The sequence below is a fragment of the Lates calcarifer genome, linkage group LG8 (genome assembly GCF_001640805.2).
Source record: "Lates calcarifer isolate ASB-BC8 linkage group LG8, TLL_Latcal_v3, whole genome shotgun sequence".
Classification (NCBI taxonomy): Eukaryota; Metazoa; Chordata; class Actinopteri; family Centropomidae; genus Lates; species Lates calcarifer.
The window spans coordinates 24,792,179-24,818,105 of NC_066840.1; the positions used below are offsets into that span (position 1 = coordinate 24,792,179).

Genomic DNA, 25,927 nt, shown 5'->3' on the forward strand with positions numbered 1-25,927 from the left:
ACAGTGGATCAGATGAGGTGTGTGTGAGAGCAGAACATTTCAGCATCTTTCACATTATAGTTTTGATTTCCTCAACCCTCACTTTGACTTTCTTTACTTCCTTGTAACAAGTGAAGCATCAGTATGAGCAGACAGAAAAATAATTCATTATATCACTGCTTTTCCAACACACAGGGATCAGAGGAGCCTCATCATCCCACCGTCTGTAAATAAGAATACAGTTTTGATGCACTACTGTGCAGGTTCGGATTAGTTTGGGGATGATCTTTTTACCTGTTATTGTGAGTTTCTGAGACAAAATGATGAAATACATTTTGTCTGCACTTGAAATCACCAAACAGTCTGCTCAGTGTGATCCCATTTATTCCCTCCTCTCCTGGATGTGTTCGTTTAAACCTTTTTGTGTGGTTTAAAGTCTCATCTGAGGCACTTTAAAAATTGCGTTTGTGCAAAATTGTGCTTTACAAATAAACTTGAAATTGAACTTGAACCTCTGATCTGCAAAAAAAAAACCTTTTAAAAGTTGTTTTGCTGAAAGCAGGAACATAGCAGCTATTTTCTCTGACATGTATTTTGGCAGTGATGCAGGGAAAAATGATCAGGTGTCAGAAAACTGATTCAACAGCGAAACAACGACAACTAAGCTTTTCACTTCATGGAAAAAAACCAGACGCAGGTGTGCATGTGTGTGTGCATGTGTGTGTGTGTGTGTGTTTGTTCTGTATTTTTTGTTTTGTTTTTCTGTTCTGATGCTTCATATGTTTTCATCTGCTGCTGATCCAGACTCAAGGTGATAAACATGGAAATAAAAACCTGCCTTTGTATGTTTTCATTTCCTTTTTAGAAGTGCCACAGGTTCCTTTCTGTGAACACTCACACAGCTGAAAACCAAGGGCACGCCACACAATACTGCTGCTGCTGAGAGAGTGCCTAACATCCCACTAATGGCTAGAAAGCTTTTATTATCCACAACTAGAATTTTAATAAACTTCTAATGGGAGGAGTTTGAAATAAAAAGGTAATTCATAACACGGAGAAATACTTTCAAGGTTTTCTCATTTCAAACTGCTGCCTCCATCATCAAACTGTAAATTAAAAAGATGTAATTAAAGGCAGCAGCAGATAAAACGTTGGCTCTGATGTTGTCAAAGACAAACAACCTGAAGCATGTGTGGACAGGAAACACACACACAGAGACACACACCTTCACACCTGTCGTACCTGTCCTATCGCTGACTGATGGCTGCCATCTCCTCATTTGAGTTTTACAATCGGACCAGAAACACAAACTGTCTCATAGCTGATGTTTCTGACAAACAGAAACTGCTCAGGGATTCAATCCTGCCTCACTTTACTACTGTTATTACACGTTACAGTTGAAATGTGTCCTATGTTTTACACAAAATATGAACATGCAACAGAATTATATTCAAGCTTAAGACAACAAAAAGTAATATCTATAAAACATCTGACTGTTCCTTTAACTCCCTCTGAAATGACTTGAGATCCACTTTTTGCTGAGCCAGAGAAATGCCAGCACACTGCTTTAATGCTCCCAGTTCTGCTGTTCTACACAGACACCACAAAGTTTTGTTCTTTGGTTCATAACAAATTCAATTATTCAGGTTATCAGGAGTGTTTACAGGAAACCCACATGTGTTTCACATCAGCATTACATCAGACATAGGGTAACTGATGCATACTCACTGTGTGGATTCATGTGCGTCTACACAGGAGGTGTCGTCTGTCCGTCTCTTCAAAAACACAATACCTCACATTCCACTCACACTGAACTCATGGAGCTGCAAACCAGACACTTCAAGTCTGTTCTCTGTTTCTTCTCTTCCATTTTGCACATGTAACTGCAGTGATTGTGTGTTGGGCGTTCACACGCTGAGAAAATGCATGTGACCTGCACTCAGTGTTGTGCCTGAACACAACTTGTTTAGACACAGATGGAGGACGGAATCTAACGCACAGCTTTCACTTCAGCCTGTGTAGACAGTGTGTGAGTGGAGCCTTTCTGAGCCTCTCTCATGAAAAACTAAACAACTAAACCATACCAGCTCTCTGCTCTCTGCTCTCTCATTCCCAATTCCTCTTTTACTCCACATGGATGTGAAAAAGTTTCAGCACGAAACACTCAAATTATTCAGTCACTGGGAGTGATCACATGAATGTCACATCAGAAATATGGCATTAAATGCACACACACACACACACACACACACTTACAATGCTATTGAGCAAATGTGCAAAAATGCATACCTGTATCAAATAGTGGATTTGGATATTTCAAAGGCAATTTAAATTCATCACATCCAGCGTTAAAGCTGCTAAACATTAGCAGAAGTTGTTTTTATTCCAAATCCAGGTTTGGACCACCTGAGCACAGAGGCCACCAAGGACACTGCCACCAGCCACACAATGGGACCAGCTCATAAAATAACCCTGTGCACCCAAAGAGAAAGACAGTCAGAGGTACAGACAGACAGACAGACAGACGGACGGACAGACGGTTCATTTCCAGCATCCAGCTGAGCAGCAGCCGTTCTGTCTTCCCGCTCCTCTCACATTATTTTATGGCACTCGGCTCGGCGGGGAGCAGAAAGCCTCAGAGCCAAACTGTACCTACTGCTGGATGAATTTCCAGCTCTGAAAATATTACATTTCCTGTGTGCAGAGATGGAAATCAGTATTCTAACCCAAAGCAAAAATATGATTAATTGCTCCCTGCCTGAGTCCAGGCGTGAGGGTAATAAGCCTGACTGGAGGAGTTTCTCTTTTCAAGCTATTCAGCTCTGCTCGTGTATGTGCAAATACATTTTTTAATGCATGCACTACATTAGAAATATCCACATAAAATTGAATTTGGATAGTTACATGTGTAAGTACCAAACTCATTTCAGATGAGGCTAAATGAGACCAGAAAGAGAAAGAAAAGGAAAATACTGTCTGCTGCTCTTTGATACTGTGAACAAATAGCAGCAGTGAAAGCTCCCATTTTTCTCTCTGCTCTTTGGCTTTTTGTGCATTGTCTCAAATGCCAAAGTCAGGGAATCTTTTCATTAGTTTTCGGCTCAGACACACGCTGAAATAAATGCACCTTTTTTCATTGTAATGTGTGTTAAATATTTCAGAGGTTTCCGGACCCTCTCTCAGAGTGAGGGAGGGAGATGGAGGGCATGGAGAATGGGGAGTGCTGCTGTAACCCTGGCGTCAGAAAGAAAAGAAAATGCTGAGGCGAGAGGTTGATCTGCTCTGCTGAATATTTTTCTCATTGTGTTATCAGAAAGTAGATAATGTGTCGGAGTGTTTGGCTGTCAGTGAAGCCGCAGCGCTGCATGTTCAGTGCTGATGATGAACTTCCAGGCCTCCTGAAGACAGATTACACTGAGAGAAACCCTGCCGCTGTTGTGATTTGTCTGCTTTACCTCTGCGTATCTAAACCACCAGATCCAGCTGCTGTTTTAATGTCTGCTTAAAGGAATGTAATGTGTGATAACGTCAGGTCTCTGCTTTGAGAACTTGAGGAGTTTTCTGCTGAGGCTTGTTTCAGTGACAATGCTTTAACCTTGGAAAAGAGAAATCAATAGTGATTATCTCTATTATATTCTACAATAACAGGTCATAACCACCAAGTGAGATAAGCAAGTGTTTATTCATCCTGCCAGCCTCTGTAGCTTATGCAAGGTAAAGTGGATACACTGATTGTATAAGGGATAATACTGGGTTAAGGGTTATGGATAAACCCAATAAAGTGATTACAGGTATATTACATCACAAGTAAAATAAGTTAAACTGTAATGATAACTGTGAAATAGATCAACAAAATACACTGGATATTACAGTGGGTAAACTTAGCATATGGGATACACTGGGTGTAACAGGTAAAACAGGCACATTGGAGGTTATGGGTAATGTGTGTGTGTGTTTTAGTTTAACATGTATGATGGGGAAAATGTTTGCATTTGTAAATATAACACTACCCTGAATATACTGGGTCAACTGGGTAAAATGGTTAAAGGATGTTATGTCCTGTTTTCAAGTGTAAATTATTGATTGAGCTCAGTCAAATGATTGTTTTTGTCAATGGAGTCTGGTGGTGATATATAGAGATGTTTCTGGTTAAACTAAAATGATCTGACTCTGTAATAAAAAGGTCTGTCTCTGTAGGAATCCTATCCATAAAGCTGTATCTTTGTTAAAAAGAGAGTAAAGTGCTGTAATGCTGTGGTGTTGTGTAAACACTCGGAGACTCAGTGTAATTAGTTCATGAGATACAGTGGTCCTAATGAGTGAGTTCAGTACAATGGGTATAATGTGAAAAATACTGTGAACTGTTGGTAGCACCATTAGGAGAATCTTATTTTTGTATTCAGTTTGCATATTTATAAAAGGGAAAGGTCCTTCTGTGTGTGTGTGTGTGTGTGTGTGTGTGTGTGTGTGTGTGTGGTGAGCTGGAAGCGTCTGGATATCAGCCATCGGGCCGGCGCTTGGTGCAGAGCTGGATTATTCACACATTCGACCTCCAACCCAGAACAACAACAAACAGCTCATCGCTCGCCGCTCGCTCCGCCTGCCGCTCGGCAGATTGGACGATTACAGGTCATGACACCGACGGTTTGGCGGTAACGTTCATCTCACATCTCCTCCGAGGTCAGAAATAGACTCCACCGTCTCAGTGATTCCTCCCATATCGAGAATATTTGACATTTCCCTCTCACTTTCATTCTTTTTTCTTTTTTAAGATTAGTTTTTATTACAGTCCACAGTACAGAGTGACAGGTGAGAGAGAGGAGAGTGATGAGGCCGCCTGAAATAAGAAGAAAAATAACAGAGAGAGGGAAGAAACTGAAAGTTTTCTCATGTTTACTGTGAAGGATTATCTTTGTGCTTTCACTCTGAATGTGAATGATACAGAGACCTGAGAAACACCACCTATTTGTCTGTGTGTGTGTGGTCGCTGACAGTCTTCTGAGGGAGAGTTTTAAAGTCGACAGTCTGCGATTACAGCTCCCACAGCAGCTTTAATCAGGCACTGTGATAGAGGACGTTAGCCATAGTTCACAAGCATGAATTTCATAATAGCTGAGTGTACACCTTATATTCTGCAATTAACTTCAAAAAATAAAATTGTGATAATGATCGACTGGCATTTGGTAGTTTGACAAAAACCATCCATTCATTTTCTCAGAGACAAAGTATTGAGGTTTTGCATTAGAGTTCAACTTGATGAAGTCTTCATTTAAATTCAATAAGAAGTTCAATTCTGAATGACCCTGGTCTGCTGGAGTAAAAACTGATGCTGTGACTCCTGAATGCATTGTGTTAATTTAGAAGCTAACCTGCTAACTGGCAGTTAGCAGGCAGGTAGCTAGCTTAGGAAGCTGCTTTGGCAGATGACAACAAGTCAAATAGCATGTTAGCAGTTAGCTCACCAGCTGCAGTGTCTCGTTAACAGTCCCCAAAAGAAAACTTCCAACAAAAGATATAAAGTGAGTATGTTTGAAACAGCAGCAGCAAAGGTTGTACCCAAATCTCTGTTGTAAATCTCCACATGAAACTATCTTCACAGAGTGGAACTGAAAACTGGATTTGTGTTTATAGAAATTATGATTTGACTTTTTCTTAGGTCTTGTTAAAAAATGGATGAATGTAGTAAGAGAACGGAGGTGTGTGTGTGTGTGTGTGTGAAGCAGAGGTCAAGTAGGATTTTTGCGGTGTGTGTAAACTCAGACTCCACCTGCCGGGCACAAACACAAACTTCAGCAGGAGCACAGCGGCGTTGAAGGCGGAGATCAAAGCAGGCGAAGTGTTTTGGCGGCGGTGACCTGGAAGTGCTCTGAAAATATCGACATCAAATGAAGAGCAGGAAGGCATGTGAGAGGAAAACACCTCAAAGAGCATCCACCACCCAGCACCTCCCCCACAACACACACACACACACCTTCTTGACCCTCTGTGTGTGTGTCAGTGAGCTGAGTTTGTACGCAGCAGTTAAACCCTGTTTGGTTCACTGCAGCACGATGAAGACGTGAACAGTCTCCATCTTATTCAGCTGTGGGTTAGAAAAAAATGATTAAAACAAATGGAAGAAATCGATCCTGCTGTTTAACTGCATCACACTGCAGTACAGTCATATGTCCGTTAAGAAGACACCGCTGTTGTAAAATGGACACTGCAGTTTGTCACAGTCCACTTGTCAGTTAACAGGAAAAAGAGCTGCTTTGCCCTGTAGATGCACAATATTTCAACCTAAAAGAGCATTTACTTCTGTCTCTTCAGTCCTTCAGTCTACAGTTCCATGGTCATCACCTGACGATTCATCTTTTCATTGCTCAGGTGAACCTTGCTAATGTTTAGCTCTATACTGAGATCAATTTATCTCTATTTTTGTATATTTTTCTTTATACTGTTTTTTCACTGTACAGGCAGAGGACTGAAGCATCTGACTGCGTTTCTTATTGAATATTGTTTTTTAATAAATGCATGAACTGTTTATGGATTGTGTGTTTGCTGGTTTCTATAGTTGTTGTTGTTGTTTTTTTTAATGTGTGATCCAATTGTATCCTGCTATTGACTGTTGTGCCAATACTGTTGTCAAAGATCAATGTGTATATGCGATGTGGTTGATGCTTGGTTAGTTTTTAATCTGAACTTGAACCTTGAGGTCTGAACTGAACTTTCATTAATCACACCTGTTTATTCTGTATGGATTATTTTGTGCATCCTGTTGCCGTGGAAGCACTATTTTTTCACAGCTCTGATGAATTTGCGTTTGTTCTGTAAATGAAAATGAAGCATGTGCTGCAGTCATTCTGTTTGCTGCCTGGTTTTAAGGTGCAGGAGCCTCCTTAAGACCTTATCATTTTATACACCCAACAAGTCATTTAATGACCAACAATCAAACCTTTTACCTTTGGGGCCCCCGGACGTCAGTGTCCCTGCATCCACCCCTGGAATTATCAGCTTTGGGCTTTTTATTCCAGGTACATGTGATTTCATATGTGTGGTTCAAATCTAAGGGTGGAGTGGATGAATACACCTGGTACTCACAGTAATAATAGTTATACTTATAATAATAATACTACTGCCCCCCCCCCCCACCTCGCGTTTCATTGTGTCTCCATCCTCCCCTCTCCTCTCTCTCTCTCTCTCTGCTCACAGCCTTATCTCCTCTCCACCAGGTTATTAGTTCCTTTGCCATCGCCATGGCAACAAAGCGCTGTGGCTGCCTTACCGCCGTCCATTATGTTTCAGAACAGAGCGAGGGGGAGAGAGATGGGGCGAGACACATACAGAGACACGGAGAGAGAGAGAGAGAGAGAGAGAGATGTAGTGGAGAGGAGGATCAAAGCTGCTCGGTCACTACGGCGATGGGCGAGGATGAAACCAGCAGCGAGTCTTTTTCTACTCCAAATCATTGTGGACTCCCTCTGTGTGTGTGTGTGTGTGTGTGTGTTTGATGGAACAAAGCAAGCTTGAAGTTTGGAGTGTGTGAGAATGTGTGTGTGTGTGTGTGTGTGGGTGACAGAGGTGTGTGTAACTCTAAGGAAGGAAGGAAGTGTATTAAAATGTTGTGACTGGTGGAGTTGTGTGGTTGTGACTCATTAAACTAAATTTACCATTTACATCTTAAACCTACAGATCACATGCAGGTACACAGTGTGGCCATCACATTTCATTGCTTTCAGTCTGCATCTGTTTTTCCTGGTTTACATACAACTAATATGCAATCAATGTTCACAGACAGTGTGTAGTAATATTTGATCCATCTGTTGTCACTCCAGCATTATTAAACTGTTTTCTGGTTCTGTTTAGACCTGTTTAGTTCACAATGACTCCACACAGAGTTTTTCTAAAATATAAATAAACTCCGACCATCCACTCCAGCTATTCTGAGTCCTTCTTTCAGTCCAAACATCTCTGAATATAATCCAGTCCATTGTAATATTTATCCACAACAGTGCATTGGGGAAAACAGTTTAGCAATACTGTTTATGAAAGTGATTCTAGGAAACAGGACGGGGACAGTAATGCTCTTTCAACTTTGTGTTTGTCTCTTTCCTGTTTCCTGTCGCAGCACAAAGCCAGCTCATGAATTTGGTACAGGGTGTGGATTCATATATGAATATATACACAGCTTGTTGTGTGTGTATTTATGAAAGGCTCTTAATCTTCATTGGTTATTACTGAAGAAAGTCTGTTTTTATGCAGCTCCACCTCAAGTGCCCATCTCAGGTTGGTGATGTGTCCTGGCTGGACACTACACTTCATATTTTCCATTAAATTGTTCAATAATCTATTTTCCTCTGAGTAAAACTACAAACATCGTAGCCACAAATCTAATTCTGCAGTGTATCTTCGATCCTGCTGATGCACCTGTACTGTATGATGGGCTGGCACATGCTCTTACTGTGGTTCATATAGATTTTATGATTATTTGTGTGGGCTCCACACATCCTGTGAACTGCAGGATGTTTTTTATTGCATCAGCCAAAAACCGCCTCCTCCTCATCAGCCTGCGTAACGTCCTGTAGAGCTCTGTGACACTTCATTTTCTGGTCCACGATTTCCACAGAATTATTATTAAAACAGGACTAAATGAAGTTCCCATCTACAGAAATGATTGTGGAATTACAAAGCCAGAGCTGTTGCTGGATAAACACTCATCCTCATCAGATGTGACCTGATGCTCTTCCAGAGAATGTTGAATTCAGATGCAGCCTGCTCTCAATATGTTGTTACTCAGCTGAGTGGTCAGAGAGTGTGTCCAGGGCTGTAGTGGAAGGTAAATGCACTGCACCTGCTAATGCACCAAAACTGGACCCTGCTCCCTCATTTAGTTTCTTTTGCAAATGACAGGGCACTTGTTTTGTTCTCTGCTGGAACATCGAGTCCTTGTGTGAACACTGAGAGCGCCATTTCCTGTGAACACTGAGTGACCATCAGCCCACCACCTACTCATGCTACCAGCAGTGTAAACAAATAAACTTCCTGTATATAAGCTAGCAGGTATGAGTGCGCTGTACGTACCCGGAAGCACGATCCGGTATGCACATGCGCAGAACTACGTAACCACACCGAGTTACTTACATGTATGTCTAGCATGTTTATAGATATATAAGTCTCACTTATGATTACATGAAATGATGTTAATGGAAGTGTTGAGCACAAACTAAATTTGTACTAGAAAGTGTACACGGTGAGCCGGAACGTTAACTCCAAGCCCTGTTTCCACTATCATTTGCTAACGTTAGCTAGCTTTTAAGGAAGTATGTTTTACTGCGCATGTGCAGATTATATTGACCACAGGACGCAGGGCTGGCGGTGACGGATTTACTACGAGGAGCGAGGAGCGGTGAAGAGGATGTTGAGCGATTCGTTCTGCTTCCCGCAGTTTTTCCTTTCTGTGAGTAAAACAGTGAACATTTAACATCACGGTTAACTGCATTATATCACACAATACGTCAAATACACGAGCACAGTGAGTAATGTTAGCTAAAGTAGCTGTTAGCCATTTCAAGAGGCTAAAGTTATTGTTATTAGTACTTAAAAAAAACAACTTTAATGTAGCATAGCAGAACACATAGAGCAGTTTGAAATCTTTGAGAATATTTTTATTAACCTTCTTGCTTAGAGTTTGGTGAGAAACTCTCATGTCTGTATATGAAACATGAAGCTAATGCTAAGAAATTATTTGCTTAATTTAGCAAAAACTGGAGGCACAGGAAAACAACTAGCTCAACTTGTCATTTTTACACTTTTATACAAATCACACAAACAAGATATAATGTGTTATAATGTTATGTTATATTGTGTGGATAGAAGCAGGCTAATTGTTCCCCTGTGCTCCTAGTCTTTGCCAAGCTAAGCTAATGTTTCTTGGTTCTAGTTTAATATTAACTGTACAGACACAAGACCATTTGCAGTTTAATAATTTAAATCTCTACAAAAAAAAAAAAAAAAAACAACAATGAACAACCACAAAAAATAAGTGTATTTCCTAAGAAGTTTGACTATTCCTTTAAGTTAGCTTGCATGCAAACACCATAGCTAACACATTTTCATAGTAAACACTATTCTGTAAAGCCATCAATGCTGTAATTAACAGAATGACAGCTGAATTGCTGCTTCATGTACTGTCACATTTTTAAAACTGAGGATTATTATTATTTATAAGAGAGAAGACAGGGAAGAGAGAGAAAGGCAGGATGCTCAAAGTAAAAAAAACCAAAACATGTGAGAAACTGGCAGATCCAATTTATAACCGCCTCTACATTACATAATGTTCAGGTTAGTGTGTAGGAACCTTCAGTGTAGACCCACTAACACAAGAACCTGCTATTTAATACAGAAAATAACACAACATAGCAACTAGATTTCAATGAGGTAGTTTACATCAGTAATAATGGTAAACACAGCCAGCAAATGTTGTTTAGAAACACAAATCTAATTTTCCCCTACAAGTCCAACCACTTACTTATGCATATGATGAAGCCTTACACGTCCTCTCTCTCTCTCTCTCTTTAAAAAAAAAATCACTTTAGCCTTGAGCGTGTCTGTGCTGTGAGCCAGGTGGATCCCTGTCTCCCCAGTGCCTCCATGTTGCACGACATGATGCCACTGAGAATCAGAAGGCTTCTGAAACGCTAAAAAGGTTCAGCAAAGTTCAGTAAAACGAAGAAACAGATTAGTAAGCAACATTAAGAAAATATATCAAGCATATGAAATGTGTCAGTTAGAGAGGAAAGTGGGAGGAAAAAATCCGGAAAGCTACTTAGAGTGGAACTGTGGCACTTAGGTCCAATTAGAATGCATATTTTAAGTGGAGTTAAACCTGGTGAAATATTCATGATGTGCCCCGTTGCTGCAGGAGGAGGAGGAGGTGGTGGTATGGTGAGAGGATCCGCCTCTGGGGGGCGCCATGCTCCCATCGAGTGGCGTGAAGAGGAGAGCGATGCTGGTACTGCTGCTGCTGCCCACTCAGCCTGCTGCAGAGAGAGCAGAGAGGATGAAAGGATGGAGAGAGGAGAAGGCAGGTATGATGGACAGACACAGAGAGAGGGAGGTGGGGGGGGGCCTCTGCTTTACATTGGTGGGCTCTGCTGACGTGCTGATCCTCCGTGATTTATTGTACAGAGCAGCAACAGAAGCAGCTTCAGCTTCTCCATCAACACACAAACACAGAGTCACTGTTCAATACCAGCGAAGGCACACTGCGGCCTCCAGTCACTGCTCATTGTACTGTGACAAGACCACAGGACCAAAGCTGCTACAACAGAGGCAGGTTTTGTTCTGTGTGACAAAACAGATACACTTCAGTTTCTACACATGTGTCAGTCTTCAACCATATCAGAGATGATACACAGCTGAATCTGTCACAGTCTGTAATTAGTGAAGTGTGATGCTCAGAGGCAGATGAATAGATGGATGGAGGGATGGATGTATACTAATCATGAAGCAAACGATAAAGGTACTCTCAAAGAGGTATGTAAGCAAAAAATACCAAATCATAAATGTAAATCATGAGTAGAAACTAAACTTAAACTAGAGCCGTAGTACAGTGACGGTGCATGGTAATAAACTGTACTCTGACAGAGCAAGATAACACCATGTACTGATGAGGCACGGTGTTTCTATAGAGAACATACAGTATATCGGTACTGAAAATAACCTTATATTAAATCAGTATGTACATGTAGGTGTGCGATTACACACATGTTGTGGTGAACTTGTGAATTAGGCTGACCAATCTGTTGTTTTTTAAATTAGTGCTTTGGTAATTTGAGTCATTTTCACTCATGGTAACTTTGTTTTAGTGTCGTGTTTGCAGCATGTTGATAACGTGGGTGTCATTAGTATTTAGCACCATGTTAGAAGGAGTATTGTTTTGGTACGACTTAATTTCATGTTTGCCAGGTGTCACATTGGTATGTTTACGCCATCTTTTTATTATCAAAGTAAGCACTCTTTATGATGCCAGTATACTTTGTTAGACCTGATTTTTAGGTGGTTGGACAGTGTCCTTATCTTTCTGATGTTGGACTAACAGAGCTATTTGTAAGCTTTGCTATCTCTACATGGCTAACGTAACCATTAACAGCTGTTTATGTACCAGTCTACCCGTCTATTAGTTCTATCACTTCTTTTCTAACCTTTTGTATTGTAAACACAGTGATGGCTGGGCTCTTAGCAAGAGCCCATCACCACCAACATTCACACCCACTTCACACTGAGATTGATCAGGAGTGAGGAGCTGAGAAAGGAGCTGGGGTTTGAACCTTCCTCTCAGTTCTCTCTTTTCATTTGTTACACAAATATTTCCCTCACTCTCCCTGTGAAAAACTGAGTGCAATGCTGTGAGTGTCTCCCAAGAGATACTGTTTGAAATTGTATATCTCACAAAGCCAACATGTACACAGTTGGCTCGTGTGTTCCTACTCACAGATGTAGTTTCACATCTGGGCTACAGATACATATATACCACATGGAGCTTATGATACCGGTGGAGACTGATGATAGTGCCGACAACGTGAAGCAGGTTAAAGAAAGTCTCATTAATCTGCTGGTTTTCAGTAACGCAAATCTGAACAGTACATCTCCACTGTAAACCCTCTGCTCACCGCAATCGCTACTATACAGTGTCAGCTACTTATCTCAGTGCCGTGGGCTCCTTATGGCTAATGACAAGGTATCTCCCATCCTCACTCTATATAACAAAGGAAATGAGAGCACATAAGCACAATTACTTAAAATAGAAATATAATTAAACATAATATGGACTAATTTCACACAATACATGCCGTTTCAGATATAACCTTTTGCCTCCGGTGTAAATCGAGTTTTAGCATTTAGCATAGACATTAGCAGCATGTTTTCACTGTGTTGTACCATACCGTATGAAATGCAGTCGGGATCAGACTTAATATTATATAAGGGGACCTCAACTGAGAGATAGACATAGATCAAGATGCTGGTGTTTACATATTATTCTAGTTTGACTCATATGCAGTGACTGACTCGATGATTCAAAATTGTGTTAGGACACATACGGAGGAGTTCTGTGAATTGAATTTCTCAGGTTCAAAATTTGAATGTCTTTCAGTCTGAGCTTTTTGTTGTGCTTTACTGTACACATTCTCTGACCCTGAACTAAGCGCCTTCTCTGACCAAACCTGGACAGAGCGTACCCTTTAAACATGTGCCGAGTGCGCTCTTGGCAGCCTCTTTGTGTTTCTGCTTGAGGGTTTTAATGGCATGGAGGCTTCTGGGGGCGTTGACCTCGCTGTGGCAGGTGTCTTCTGTGGTGTGGATCAGGCTCTCAGCTCAGGCAAGGACAAAGTCAAAAAAAAAAAAAAAACTAAAAAAACCTGCATGTTTTCTGAGAACATTTCAAGGTTCCTTGTTAAAAGTGTTTATGTCGCCATCAGAGTGACTGTAGATTGCTCTCACATCAAGACTGCTAACCAGCTCGTCCTTGGCCGCCTTCTGTGCTGGAACTGGCTGCCTGTAAAGAAATCTCAGGACTGTCAGAGCACGAAGAGTTAGGCATTAGACTTTGCTCTGATCCTTGATAATACAGAAAAAAAGGACACTTTTTTTTTTACTGGCGAAACACCATTTTGGGTTTTATTAAAACTTTTCCCAGCACAATTACGCTAAAATGTAGTTCAGGGACAATGCAGGGAAATAAAAAAGATCCAAACCGAAGAGTCGAGCCCAGTAAAACAGCAGCAGACAGATCTTTACCTACATCATATCTGTGTTGTAAAACATCAGACATCACTAACATCACAGGATAGCATTTCAGGATAATCTTAACAGAAAACATGTAGAGGAAAATTTTCTTCGGCAGGTGAATTAACCAAACACCTGAGACTTGTAACACATTACCCCATAGGACTGTGCAGCAGTTAGGACCCATAGTTATGTTTTGTTGTTTGGTGATCGCCTCAGTAATAATGACAGGAGTAAAGGAGGGAGTCAGGTGACGTAGTACGAAGAGTATTTATCCACAACTGTTCCACAACCTTAACCACTTTTCTATTGTTGTAACCATGACTATGATTTGCCCATGTTTTTGGGTAAATGATTGATAGGACAAAAATCTTTGGAACAAGTGCAGCACTGAGCAGAAACCACCACCTTGCAATGTAATCCAATGGGAAATTGTCTGCATCAAAGTACGTCTACTGAACTGTTTGCTTTTTCCCAGTGATGTGTCTGACAACATTATGGATAGGATTCCTACAGAGACAGAGCTTTTTATTAAAGAGGAAGATCCTCTTGGTTTAACCAGAAACATCACTATATATCACTACCAGACTCCACTGGCAAAAACAATCATTTTTGGCAATGCTGGGACATTTTGGCTGCTTTTTGTACAGTGGGAGGAGGTGGAGAAACATCTTCTGTCTTTATATAAAGTCATTGGGCTGTTCATGTTCCCTGAACTGTCAGTCTTCATTTTGTGTTTTCCCTAGATCCCAGATATTAACTTGATAAGAACAATTACTGATTATTATTACTGATAAAATAACTATCAGTTAGAATTAAACTGAATTTTCCTTTATTATATTAACTTTGTTTCTATATATTTATTTCTTTTGAACTAGTCTAAAACCTCTTGTCACAACAAGATTGATTTTTTTTAGCATTCAGACACACCCTGGGAAAAACTCTTAATTAGAAGATGCAGAAACGCTGAGACTTGTTAGATAATGTCACTGATGATAGCCTATGTGTAAATATAAGCCATCACTGAAAGCTGAGGTAAACGTGTAAAAACTCCTCTGACCCTGACAGTTTACACCAGGACAGACGTGTTCTCTCCTTGTACATCGGGAAGCGGTGTTGGTGTCTTTGTAAACTCCTTGCAGGCTGTGCACACGGTCAGCTGCCAAGAACAGAAAGACTCTCTGCAGGTGAAACAGCAGACAGTTTAGAGCTGAGTGCGTCGAGCTGCAGAGAGCAGAAACAGGCCAGTTAGAACAAATGGAAACATGTTGTGATCTGAGGACGGCCGAGACCTTTAGACTCAAACATCGGGAGCTGCCGCAGGGTGGAGAGGGAGGGAGGAGTATCACAGCAAAAAAGACAGACAGGTAGCGCTGAGAGGGAGACTGGCACTGGGAGTCTTTTGCCTGTCTTTGTCTACAGACAGAGAGACAGGAAGGGAGCGACATTTACTATGAAACACAGAGCTGCTGCAGCACTGAGAGACCAGAAAGACAGACAGGGAGATGGCACTGTGCATCTCTGCAGCTAGAAGGTTACCATTAACATACTATGCCTTCACATGGTCATAAGGAGTGTGGACTGCACATGGACACGTCTTCGTGTTCTCAAAAGTTCCCCAGCGTGATTCCTGGTGTCCACATATAGAACGACTGCTCAGAAACACACAGTATTTACAGATCCACGTATGCTGTTGTCAGGGTCTGTGTCATTTTTGGAGAACATCAGGGCTCGAAGATAAGCTTGGCAGGCAGAGAGCCATGCAGGTGGCCAGACTGTGCGATAAACAGGCAGTCAGACCGGTCAACCAGAGAGGCAGAAACAGGCAGTAAGAGAAGCAGGCAACCATGTAGTTAACGGCACCATGTCTACACAGGCTGCATAGTGAGAGCAGCATGTTAGCAGCTGCTTTGGTCCAACGTCAGTGTCTGGATGTTGAATGCTAAAAGCATTTTCCAACTTTTAGAATCCACACATTCACTTTCATTCACCGATAAAACAGAAGGGAATATAATATAGTGCTGGGTCGTGAGTGCGTGCCTAAAGCCTGTGAAAGGCAAGCCATTACTCAGCCTGGGTAGCACTTGAGACGAGTGAAGGGACTGAAAAACAAGGATGAAATGCATCTCGGGTAACAGCAACGTAGCACAGAGACAGTAAGACGACAGGCAGGTGTTGGACAGGCAGCAGTATCATAGTAGACAGCCATTCAGTCAGACACAGAGAGAGTCATGCTGGGAGGGAGACAGGCAGCTCTTTACAAATGAAATGTGTTGTGAGGATGACCAAGACCTTTACTCTGAAACACCAGGAGCTACTGCAGGGCAGAGAGAGAGAGAGACAGGCAGGGAGAGAAAACATGTAGAAAAGGAGGCAGACAGGCAGAGTGACAGGCAGTGAATGAACAAGACCTTTAAAATGAAAATGAAGTGCTGTGAGACTGAGAGACAGACAGGAAGACAAACTGGGCAGAAAGACAGACAGACGGTGTGGTTGGCCTGAAACCAATGCAGGGAGACAGGCAGTAAAACAATACAGGCAGAAGAAGGCAGTACTAAGAGAGAGAGACAGGCAGACAAAGAGAAAGTCAGCTAATCAAACAAGTAGACAGGCATTAAGAAAATAAGCCCGACAGACATGAAGGGAGAGGAAATAAGATCGGGAAGTAAGAGAGTCAGTTAGTAAAGCAGGTGAGACAGGGTAGAACTAAGGCAGTAAGGAAGTAGTGCAGAGGAGCAGTGAGACAGTCAGTCAGACAGACAGGCAGGCAGCCATGGCGGCTCCACATGTTAGCTGGAAGAGGCCATTTAATCATGTTTCAGCAGCAGTTGGTGGCGAGTGAGCAGCAGATGCCTCGCCATCCGACGGCGATTAATCCTCCCACCGGCCGTCAGCCGGCGGCCCACAAGCCTCCACCGTCACCACGGCGACGGGCGGCGAGAACACACGGACGAGGTGAAGGTGGGACGGAGGCAGGGGGACGGCCGCTCCACCGGAGGGCGTCTCCCTCTGTTTCCCCCACCGCTCACCGGCCGTCTGTTTTCCGCTGCTCGTCCTCGCTACAGACGGCAGGAAGACCAGCTGGGTTCCTCTGTCTTCACAACGTGTCCACACTGTCACTGGGAGGGGGTGTGTGTGAGTGTGTGTGTGTGTTTTTACCCAGTGCTGGTTCTATATTGAAACTCAGTCTATGTGTTTGGTGAAATATTTGTGTAGGAAAATGTAATTCTCTGAAAGTGGATTTTACACATTGTTTAATTTGTTGATATGAAACTTTGTGGAGGTGGAGGGAGAAACACTGAAGCTCTTCTCTCATTAGACAACAGCTCTGATGTTTGAGGCAGCAGGAAGAGAAGTAGAAGAAAGAAAAATGACAGATCAGTTGATCAACAGATAATCCATCAAAGACAGTTTTGATGAATCACTAACTGGTCCAGCTACTTCAGTATGTAGATTTGCAGCATTTCCTCTACTTTGTATCGTACATTGAATCATTTGGGTTTGTGAACAGTTGTCCGGCTAGAAAATAAGTTTGAAGCATTTAGTTAAGCTCTAGGGACTGTGGAAGAACATTTATAACGATTTAAATTGATAAACTAAACTACACCGAATTACAAACAGGACTGTGCAACTGAATTATTCTGGATCTCCTGATCCACAAATACACAGAATGCCTACACACGATGCTCCTGACAATAACCTAAAGCATCATAACCACATCTAACACCGACTGTCTAATTTTTCATGTGTTGTGCCGACTAATCCAGGAGGCTAATTTCTGTGTTTCCTCTGGATTCAGTGTTTGAAACGATTTATGTAAAATTGGAGTTTGCCCTACTTGCCGACACTTGTGGTTTTACTAGAGTTTCTGTTTCCCTAATCTCTATGATGGACATGGCTAGCGCAGTATTAGCATGATTTATATGAATTTCCCCTTCATCCACAAAGCTAGGTCTTAACTCTTAAACAGTCCTTTGAAAAAGTGAGGAGCAGACAAAACAAAATGTTCCCACTTGCAAAAAATATTCTCATGAGTGTGCAGCTTTCAGGCTCGCACATTGGTGTAGCTGGAAGTTTTTCTTTTCTGTTTCTTTTTCATTTGTTTTTTTATGGAGTTAGCTTAGCAATTCACCTCTTTCTTCCAGTCTGTGTGCTAAGCTAGGCTAACCTGAGACGAACCCCATTTCTAATTTAATTCTGTGGAAGCTGCACTAAATGTTTATTTAGTGATTATTCTCTAAAATTAGTTTCATCACTTGTCACTTGAAAAACAAAAAAAGCTGTGATTTCAGTCTTTCCTCACAGAGGTAATGAAAGGATTCATTTCTTGTGACATGTACAAGAAATTCCCCATCATCTTCCTCTTCCTCCTCCTCTCAGCTATCTTTGTGCAAAAGCATATTTGTGTTGGAGCCAGCAGTTAGCATCCTGTGGCTCAGCTTGATGCTAATTGTGTCCTGGCAGCAGCAGGGCTCCTGGCTGCAGACGCTGCTCCGCATATACTGTCAGTCAGGTGATGCATGTTCTGCATGGCTGCCATGTAATGGGATGCAGAACAAGCCTGCGTATGGAGACCCGATACGCAATAAGACGAATATACAGAGCTGATCGTGTTGCATGTCATTACGGCGGCAGCAGCATCTGGAGGGCTGCAGAGGTGGTGATTTGTCAACATACATATGTATGGACAGATATTCATAATGTTTCAGTGCCGGAGAGAAGCAGCTCCTGTCTGACTGTTGCTGTTAATTCACTTCATCGATGCCAGAGAACAAACACTCTGCTCGCACCATCCAGGAGGTCAGAATGGAGCATGCTGGGACATTTTTATTGAGTTTTAGGCTGTGTTCGCACCTAACCTGTGTGGGGGAGGTAAATGAACTCAGGTGTGTTCGTCCATTCAGTCTGGTTCATTTAGGTAGAGCTTGTTCATTTGGGTCAGTAAAAATAGAGCCCTGGATTTTCGTGGAGTAATTTGGGATCAAACGGATCCGACAAAAACAAATGCTGCTTCAAATGTCTGTCTGGAGCTGCTGCTGACACATCTTTTTCATTACTGATCACTTTTTCAGTGTCTTTTATAATCTCCTGATAAATGTCCTCAGGTGATGTCACGTCAGCATCAGTTGGGGCTGAAGACCACGTTTCAAAAGTAAACTTGTGTTCTCTTCACTTGAAAACGTCACATAGATAAAATAATCAGTCTCAGCAGCATCTCCATGAGGAAAGTCTCGAAAACGTCAATAGGTCAGTCTCCAGCAAACAGCGTCATCATGTTGATGTGTTGAAAGCTCATTCTGGTCGTTTTGGAAAGCGGCGGACAAACAAGCCCTTTTTGTTGACTTTGTGACATTTTCCCACAGACTGGAGAAATAAAAGCCTCACACCAGTTTCAGGCAATTAACTCATTTAGCTCACAGCTTTCCTGAGATATCTGTGGGACATGTTTATTACAGCTCATCAGCAGAATTGTAATGTTATAAAGACTATAAAAACTCAAAGTATCAAGACTCACATAAACTTGAGTGTGACTTAGACACACACACACCACACACACACACACCACACACACACAGTGAGACGAGTGTTAATTCTGCACTCAGAGCTGAATGGGAGCGGGCCGAGCCTTTATAGTTCAGTATTGATCTGCGGCGCTCTCATCCTAAACTGAATGAATGGAGCTTCAAGGATTAACAGCCAATAGGATTGCTGGGTAATTGAGTCTTTAAAAACACACATGAAGAGCCCAGAGGTGAAATCGCTTTCAGACTGTTGATCTGCTGCTGAATTACACCACTTCAGTCTGTGTGTGTGTGTTCATACATCAAGTTTTAGTGCCAGCGACTGCTCATTCATGCTTTGTCTGATTGTGATCCAGGAATCTCATTGATCAAGAGCCACATGTTGAAAGATGACTGTCTCTGATTTTGTATTTTGTCCTTCTGTCCCCAGTGGTGAAAAACCTTATAGTATAAACTAACGCCGTCCACTGGGAGTCTCCCATGATGCTTGTGGAAGCTGTGTTTCTTGCTGAGCATGTGTGTTGCAGCTCTGATCTCAAACACATTGTGTAATGGAATAAGATTAGATTGACTCAATATATCAATAGATCCTAAACTATTGGGACTAAGAATAATTGTTGGACTAGTTGTTGATGATTCTTGGTTAAAATGTTTATCATTCCTCTGATTGCCAAGACTTGGGGAACTAAAGACCTTGTTCATTACATTATATTCATTCAACATACATTTTCTAAAGGGTCAGGTCAACCCGACAAAAAAGATGAATATTACTTGACTGTGAATTACAGGGTTGAGTTTATAGAAGCATTATCACATAAGGAGACCAGGCGAACCAGAATAGTCAAAGACAGCTCCTACCCCACTGTGTTAAGTGAGCATGAATGCGTCTGCTTGAAAGGATGCCTATTTTTTCTTTTCTTTTTTCACATAATCATTTTCAGGGCATTTTATGCATTTATTAGATAAAAAAGAAAGTTTCTCCAATATGACAATTTGCTGCTTTTATGCATAAAAATGATCCTTATATGATTCTGGACTTCAAACAACTAAATAAGCAGTTTAAAAGAGTGCTCAGTCGATGTAGTTTTGCACCATTGTATCAAAGCCTACATGTCAAAGTCTAAATTACCCACAGTATAATTTACCCCAGTGCAATATCCACTTATAGAACCCCTGGCAGTTTAGTCAGAGATTCAGTTGGGTTATGCTAGCAGTGGCTTTTGTGCGCTGGAGTTTCTAGCTTGCAACAGAGAGAGGCTACACAGGTCTGCTCTCTTCTTTAGAGGCAGAAAAGACATAAGATTATATAATATAATTCTATACAATTATAAAACAAAAGCAGACAGACATGTAAACCTGAAGTTCAAAGTGATCTGCCACATTCTGTCTTCTTTTCATGATATGACCAACACAGAGGCGTGGGTTGGTGATCCTTGTGAATGGAAAATCAAAGAGAGAAAGGCGGGGAGAGACGCTGCAAATTCAATGATCAGTAGAGTGGGAGTGTGCATATGGAGAGAAAGGAGGGGAAATCGGAAACATAACTATATTAAACTATAGATGGTTTGCATAATGTGCAGTTGTGGATTGTTCAGATTCCACACAGGTTCCTAAATCTTGTGGAACGCCTTTCCAGAGGAGGCAGCTGATCACATCTACAGTTATCAGACAGGGTCAATGTACTTTTAGACATGTAGTAAAAAGGATATTGTCACAACGAGCAGAATAAGATAATTTTTTCAACCACAGAACTACCTAAGGCAGAAAAAACCTCTTTTCCTGAAATTAATCATCTCCACAAAAAGATTACATACTGATGTTCCAAAACATAATTTAAGACATTTAAACAGTCTGTGTGTTTGCAGAGACCATCGTGCATTGTGTGTATTTGTGTTGAGCAGTGGGTTCTGGCCTGGTGTGTTTGAGCTGAGCTGGCAGTCTGCTGCAGCGTCCTCTCCTCCTCCTCCAGCACATTCAGCAGCTAACCAGGTTATGCCTGAATCGGATTATCAATTTCTGGGCTAAGTTGAAATCTACAGATTGCAGGCAGAAGGAGGAGTGACGGGCTAAGGAGCGTGCTGTCAGGACAGATTGATGGAGCTGCTCATTCACAGCGACACGGGGCCCATTTATAAAGCAGTAATTGCTGCTGTGATATCGACACTCTTCCTGCTTCGACCTTAACCCCTGCCACCCTCCTTCTCCTCTCGCTCCATGCATTCACACACTCATCCAGCTCACATAATGGCTCCATCTTTTCCAAGAGCTGCATTTTGTAAATCAAACAGTTGATTTTCTATCTCCTTGTGAGTGTTCCCTGAGCTGCTTGTTAGCGCTGCACTGCTGAAAATGTTCATCTTAACAGCTTATTTCATCCATTATTGAGCCTTTAAAGACTTATTATCCCTCCAAGACCTGGGAAAAATATCAGCCAATAAGATGAAGATAATTCCTCACCCAAATTTAGTTTAGATAATTTCTTGCAATTAGCATTTCTGTGTATCTTGAAAAAAGATGACAGTTAATAAATAACATCAAACAACATTTGACTCTCCTTGTCATGTAGGTAGAGACGCTCACTAATAAATGTGAGTGTATATCCACTCCTAGTTTGTTTCTCCAAATGTACATATTAGTATTATTATTTTCTCTGTTTTCTCCAAACATGACTTTGGAGAAAGAATTTTCCTCTGCAAACTGGCAAAATACACATTTATGATCCACATCGCACACAAAAGCACCATTTTGAAGCGAGCTTTTACAATGAAATAAAATGTAAACCTTGGGTGTAAAAAGGAAGATACAAACCCATTCTCTCTCTTTAAAAATATCAGACTATCTTCCTCCCATCAAAAAGAAAAGAGGAAAAACAACATAAACTTCTCCTTTATCTCCCCCATTAATAATTTCTACACACTCCCTATAATATAATGGGCCTTTTTACAACTCAATAATAGCCTGAATTGTTAAAATGGCCATTTTTTGCAGTGTGTTGGAGCAGGCTGAGGAGATGGGAGTGAGATGCAGAGGGAGGTGGGGGCAGGAGGGAGGTGAGAGATTACCTAGCATGGTTGGCAGTGCTCTGCTGTTCCTCAGAGCGACACACAGACTCACACATTTAGTATTCTGACTCCACGCCGGCTCAGATCAGATGTGTTATCACGCGCTGGAGTGCAGGAGATGGGATGCTAATTTAAACCTGCAGAGGGAGGTGGAAGGAGGGAGGAGGAGGAGGGAATTGAGCAGCCATTAGGAAGAGCCAACCACCATGAATGAAAAGAATTATAGCCTCAAAAATACCAGGTGTTTGCAACTTAGATTTTGGTCCAACTGAAATTAATATTCATTCCAGCTATAGAATCACTACATATGTCCTTGGTATTTGTTTTGACGCGTGAACGTGTGAACTTATTATTTTGCAATGATAAATTCATGCTCTCCAAAGTTGGATCAATGGGGTTTTCCACCTCTCTGTTGTGTGACATATAGTGGAATCAGCGTTAACGTTAGCAAGCTGGTGTAATACAAACCAAACCATGACAGATTAACTTAGTATGTGTGTGCTTACTGAAAAAGGCTGGACTGACTGTCTGCAGTCAGTAAAGCAGTGTGACTCAAAGCAATGCCTACTCTCAGAAATGGTGTTCTGTTAAAGTCTGTTCGTAGCTGAAATATTAGTCTGTGTGTCTGCGCTGCAGAACGTCCTCACTGTTGATCGCTTTCTTTCTTTAATACTGTAATCCTTCATCTGAACGCTAAGTTTCATTATTGTCTGGAGCATCAGATACTTTCCATGGACGCTTACCGGGTTTTCACACCATACTCCTATTTGCTGTAGCGTACTCCGTCTCCGGTGCTACACGGTTGTTTGCATCTTCAGCTCTGACAAACCAGTCATTGCTGGATGATGTAAAACATATCGTGCAGTAATGTTGGCACAGATGCCTGATTTAAAACCCAGTGATACACAGAGATTTACCTGGTGCTGATAGGCTTCATCAGCCTTGTGTGAACTTGTTTGGCAGTGAGGGCTGTTGATTATACGTTAAAGTCCTGCACTTCAGCAAGTTTGGATAAGACAGCAAACAAAATGCGTCTTTGTGAGAGAGAGAGGGGGAGAAAAAACAGCTTACCTAAACCTTTCCTACCTCAAATCACCTTCCATTCAGTCCAATTTTGCAACAAAAAATGGGACGCTGGAGTAAATGTTTGAAAATCTGGACTGCATCTGGTCATCCCTCTGTAGTTTAGTGTCTGAGAATTAGAATCACTATTCTAATTCAGGCTCTTTTTCTGTCTCTTCTTCTTTCTTTTTCTTTCAGCTGTGCCTGTTGAGCCGGGCTGCCAGTTTTCATCCTCTTTCATTACTCCCCCCCATTATTCCCTAATTTCCTTCCCCTCACTCTTCGGGCACCTTTTGCACAAAGCAATCAGCCGGCAGTTAATGGCTGGGACTATCCCACTCTGAGTGTCTGTTTTTTTTTTCTTTCTCTGCCTTTTTTCAGAGGAAATGAGAGGAGACAAAAGCAGAAGCCGCTCTCGCCACCTTGGCCCTTGTCCTCGCCATGATCGCTCAGAAATGAGTCTGTCGAGTGGATGGTTTCGTCGGAGTTGTTTTATCGAACTCACAGTGTAATGAGTGTGTTTGTCTTCTGAGAGCTGCAGCACTTGCTTTCTCCTCTACTTAGCATTTGAATCACTGACTCTATGGAAGACAGGAAGCAGCAGGTGGTCAGCATCGTGAGCCAGGGACGAACGTATGAGATTTAATCTGTGTACAGGATAAATAAACGGAGACAAGCTGCAGGCACACCTGAAACAGTTAATCACCATTCTAAATTAATAGTTGAATCTAATATTTAAGGTATGTTAACTTGCAGGTAGCCATGACAACAATATACATCGTGATATAAAGGAGTTAATGGCCTCACAAGGTATCAACACATAGAAAATAGAAATAATAAGTTAGTGAGATGTGGTGGAGTTCATCACCTTGGTCGTTGCTTATATGGCGAGGTAACCTCCTCTGTGTGACACATTTCACACCTTGGGTAATTTAAAGTGTTTGGTGTGAGAAGACTAAAATAACAATGAAACTAATGAGTGTAATTCCCAATGTAAGGGCTGATAACTCTCCTGCCTGCAAGGAGAGTGTGTTACTTTGAATAACCAATCTGATATACTAAATTGACATTATGGTTCGTTAATTTTTTTTCTAAATGGGGAAACAGTCATCATTTAGAATAACACCAGACCCAGAGCTGTGGACAGCGATTCAGAGATCTAGAACCACACAAGTCTGCATGAAATATCCCATTTATATCAAGTAATTATAACAGCAGATACATTCTGCAATGTAATTGCAAATGGATTACATTTTCATCATCAAATTTAAATGGTCAGTTGCTAATCATGAACATGTCAGTGAAATGTTTTTTTCTCTAAAAAATATCCAACTTGCTGTACAACATCCACTCAAAGTGACTCCAGCATTATTAAACTGTTTCGATGTTAGGGATGTAATGACTGGTAATCATAAGGCAGGGACTCAAACGCACGGCTCAGAAACAAAACAGGCTTCCAAAAATACCATGTCTTTACTGGGAAAAATAGCTCGGCACACAGGCAGGCAATCAGGTGGAACACTTTTACGGAGAACGAAGACGAACTGGCACAGAGGGCAGGGAGACAATTCGACACAGGTGCAACACATCAGGGCAGGACAGGCAATCACAGGAGCGGGAAACACACGAGGGCAGGAAGTGTAAATCTAGAGTGACAGGGAGAAGTCAGACACACCAAAATAAAACAGGAAATGCTGAAACTAGAACAATAAATAAATAAAAATACACCAGCTTTCCTTGACTTCAACCAAAGATCTTTAGTTGTCTTAACCACAGGTGGGACTCTGGATGTGAACCTGGTCTCTGGTGTGACATCCCTGCACTTTCCATGTGAAAAGAGGTTCTGGGATTAAGTCCACAATTAAAAGCAAGTATGTAGTATATCACTGTCTTACCATTTCACCCAGAGGCCTCGACTGACTCCTGCAGGCTCTTGTCCAGCCCAACAGCAAACAAACTTATACAGCCTGAATCTTGCCTGAGGCCAAAACTAATATTTTAATGTCTAAACTGTCTTTGCACACTGATCACGTATTAACTGGTAAGTTTACGACATAAACACTAATAAGGAAGCTCAATCGAAGTTACACCCACCCACATTTGTTTGAATCTCACTAATAAAAAATGCCTGAAAAACAAGAATAAACCAGCATTTCATTGCTTGATAAATCAAAAATCAAACCTTTTGAGTCCTGGACAGCCCAAAGTCTGATACTAACTAGAATAAAGCTCCATTATTGACTTCTAGGGACTCTAATATTCATACTCTACCATACAAGAACTTAATGATGATGTAGCTTCTCTTCAGGTCCTGATGTTCTAAAAAATGGACACAGATGACAAACCACACACACAGTTCTGTGTACATGTGCATGTTCATGTCACACAGTGGAGGAAAAAATCTGGAATTTTTCTTGAGGATGCTGCTAGAAGAAAGGTCATGGGTTCATTACCTCCATGGTTAGATAGATGACAGTGACACAGTGCCAACAAAACTTTTCTCTTTCTTCCTTCTGTTGTGATCATTGTGTTGGCAGA

The 25,927-nt window shown here is 41.5% G+C and overlaps 1 long non-coding RNA gene across 2 annotated transcripts; it reads left to right on the forward strand.

The window, feature by feature from the left end:
- Positions 1–9,304: 9,304 nt before the first annotated feature.
- LOC108889685 (uncharacterized) lies at positions 9,305–24,092 on the forward strand. Of its 2 annotated transcripts, XR_001962027.2 has the most exons (4): positions 9,305–9,415; positions 10,880–11,045; positions 11,146–11,293; positions 23,771–24,092. It is a non-coding gene; the product is annotated as an uncharacterized LOC108889685 (long non-coding RNA). The 2 variants fall into 2 exon arrangements; XR_001962029.2 differs by lacking the exon at positions 11,146–11,293.
- The last annotated feature ends 1,835 nt before the right edge of the window (positions 24,093–25,927 follow it).